This window comes from Galleria mellonella, unplaced genomic scaffold, assembly GCF_026898425.1.
Source record: "Galleria mellonella isolate WM207_F2 unplaced genomic scaffold, CSIRO_AGI_GalMel_v1 utg778, whole genome shotgun sequence".
NCBI lineage: Eukaryota > Metazoa > Arthropoda > Insecta > Lepidoptera > Pyralidae > Galleria > Galleria mellonella.
In genome coordinates this window covers 2,744,152-2,748,054 of record NW_026442150.1, presented here as the reverse complement: position 1 = coordinate 2,748,054, position 3,903 = coordinate 2,744,152, and positions in this window count along the sequence as shown.

Sequence of the window (3,903 nt, the reverse complement as noted above, 5' to 3'; positions counted from 1 at the left end):
AGCCCGTATCCGCAATTGGATTTATTTGCCTCCAACTTGCTGGAGTTTCGTCAAGTAATCAGAGTAATTGTGTTCAGACGTTTTTTGTTTCAGTTAAACCCTTTTATATTATTTTTTGTTTAATATTTTTGTGTAATATTCTTTTTTATATGTTATTGTACTCATGCTTTCCTGGGTAAGCGTATTAGAAGACTGTAAGGCTCACCCAGTGGATCTAATAAATAAATAATTTCATTAAAGCTAGTGTTTTTCAGTAACGTATCATGATCTACACATTCGAAAGCCTTAGATAGGTCACAAAAAACACTAATTGCATCCATTTTATTCCAGGCAGTAAAAATGTATTTTATTAACTCTGTATTTGCGTGCGTAGTTAAAGACCGAAAGAAAGAAAGATGGTTTCCAATCTGAACCACGTGAAGGTCGATCTGACTTCCACATTCATCCATCATCCACTTCCGAGTTCGATATTGCTAGCAATGTCGAACTCCATTGCTAACAATCCTTTTCCCCCCAGTTAAAGACCCTTTAAAAAATCCAAATTCACTACCATGAAATAATTCGTTTAGTAAACCCTTAAATACCTGAATTTTCAAATTTGATACCGGGGTTTGCATTGTTTCATTGTTAAATAAATTATTTTTGATACCGTAATGCCTAAAGTATCAAAAATGATACCAAATGTTTTTTTTTTTCAAAATAATATAAAAATATCGTTTTGATTTTTTTTACTATTTTTCCCCATTAGTAAACACAGTAAAGGGTACACTTATATATTTTTTTAATTTGATTTAAAAAATCAGGCTTTTAAGGGCTAATCAACTGATTGATTCAACGATTTTATTTGTAATATATTTTTCATTGTATATATAATATATAAAAAAGAAAATATGTTCAAATTTAACTAGATATTATTGAGTTTAACTGTATGGTTTTTACTCTTGAACATTCTATAGTTTTCTTTCAGCTTCTCAACAGTAAGAGCAATAGCGTAATATACACCATTTGGGGCCTGTCTAGAGATGGGCAGTGGGAAAAAACCCAACGGGAATATACCCGGTTTTTTTCCCAAATGGGAAAAAACCGGGTATTTATTTGGGAAAAAACCTAATAGAATTTGCCACAGGCCGCCTGTGACAAATTCTTTTGATGGGGCCCTATCAATAAAAATACTTTTCACGTAAAATAAAATACTCAGGTACAATGCAAAAAAAAATTGAGCCAGGGCGATTTTAGGTTGGGGGCCCGTGGCATTTTGCCAGCCCTGCCACCCTATTGTTACGCCACTGATTAAGAGATCCCTCTATGAGATAAGTAAGCCACTGTATATTAAATCTTATAATGTGTCCAATGTAAATTATGAAAAATAAAGACTTTACAATTTTGTTTCTCAGTGTGGGAAGAATGGAAATGGATCTATAATTTACTGGATCATTTTTAATTCAGTCTTTAAAAAGCGGTATCATTTTGCTGAATTTCGTTAAATTAGAAAACTTATCGTCATCTATGCAGTTATTAAAAACTAGCTGTTGCCCGCGATTTCGTCCGCGTTTCCGTCGTTTTTCGTAAAATAAGAAGCCTACGTTCTTTCCTCACGGTTCAGTGGTTTTGATGTAACAGACACATTTCCCTTCACCGCTCTGCTCCTATTGATCGTAGCGTGATGAAAAGTATACTATAACCTGCCCGGGAGTATGAAGAATAATTGTACTAAGTTTCGTTAAAATCCGTCGAGTAGTTTTTGTTTCTATAACGTACATACAGACAGACAACAATTTTACTGATTACATTTTTAGCATCAGTATCGATCACTAATCACCCGCTGATAGTTATTTTGGAAATATATTTCATGTACAGAATTGACCTCTCTACAGATTTATTATAAGTATAGATAAAAGCAAGAGAGGATGCAATGCTTTCAATTACACTGGTTTTTTTTTTTTTATTATTGATTTAAATATTTTTATTATATCCACGGGAGTTGCATGATTAAAACTGAACACAGCTGATGGCTTGCTAACATTTTCTGGTTATAAAACATTAGTCGCACGATGCGTGGAGGCATTGAGGTCTTTTCCATGACCAATTCAAGAGTTAAACTGACGGCGGACGATATACGCAAATAATTATGGAATTGTTGAGTTCCATAGAAAGTTATAGAATTTCTGATAATATAGTTTCGATTCGAAACATAGATTTAATTCCTTACCATTTTTTTTTGTAAAAAAAAAAAAAACTTAAAATTTTACAATAAAAAAAAGATGGCTCCGTAAGGAAGGAACAGGATTAATACGTGGTTTCACTTTATAAAATTTCTCTAAGTAATACTATCCACTTAATAACCTGCGGAGACAAATTAACTATCTTCTGGGACTATCTAAATAATATTAGGTAATCTTAGAGTGTTGCCAGCTGCCACACATAATAAGGGTAGCGGAATTAAACAAAATAATTCTAATCAACTAGTGGTATGGACTTCCGCTAAATAATATTTAGTTCAGTAAAATATAGAAAAAAAAAAAAATAAGGTTAATTGTGTTCACTTCTTCTACCTTAATTTATCTTCAATCGTACAAAATAATTACTTAACTAATAGTGAATATTTTAGATGAATAAATACGAAGAAAAATATTGATATAAGGAAAATTACATAAATTTTGGTATTCTCTTCTACTGCCTTAATATATCTTGAATCGTACAAAATTATTACTTAACTAATAGTGAATATTTTAGATGAATAAATACGAAGAAAAATATTGATATAAGGACAATTACATAAATTTTGGTATTCTCTTCTACTGCCTTAATATATCTTGAATCGTACAAAATAATTACTTAACTAATAGTGAATATTTTAGATGAATAAATACGAAGAAAAATATTGATATAAGGACAATTACATAAATTTTGGTATTCTCTTCTACTGCCTTAATATATCTTGAATCGTACAAAATAATTACTTAACTAATAGTGAATATTTTAGATGAATAAATACGAAGAAAAATATTGATATAAGGACAATTACATAAATTTTGGCATTCTCTTCTACTGCCTTAATGTATCTTGAATGGTACAAAATAATTACTCTGCTAATAGTGAACATTTTAGATGAATAAATACGATTGATATAAGGAAAATTACATAAATTTTGGTATTCTTTTCTGCCTTAAAATATCTTGAATCGTACAAAATAATTACATAACTAATAGCGACTATTTTAAATGAATAAATACGTAGAAAAGTATTGGGTATATTTACACAAATTTTGGCGTTCTCGTCTATCTTTATATATGTTGAAGAGTATAAAATAATAATTAACTAAGAGTAACTATTTTAGATGAATAAATACGAAGAAAATTTTGGTATAAGAAAAATTTAATAAATTTAGTGTGTTCACTATTATTAATATACCTAGATTCGTACTAAACCATTACGTGACTAATAGTTAATATTTTAGATAAATAAATACGAAAAGTATTGATATAAGGAAAATTATGTAAATTTTGTTGTTCTCTTCTTTTACCTTAATATAATTTAAATAGTACAAAATAATGGCTCATAACATATATTTTAGATGAATAAATATAAGGAAAGGTTTTGGTATAAGAAAAATTACATAAACATTGCTGTTTTTTTTTCGATCTTAATATATCTTAAATAGTACAAAATAATGGCTCATAACGTGTATTTTAGATGAATAAATACAAGGAAAGGTTTTGGTATAAGGAAAATTACATAAATTTTGGTGTTCTCTTTTTCTATCTTAATATATCTTAAATAGTACAAAATAATAGCTAATAGTGACTATTTTAGATGAATAAATATTTGTAGTTAAATAAAAATATAATTATATATAAAATCAGTATTTATTTGAAATACAAATTTTAAGCGATTACAAATAAA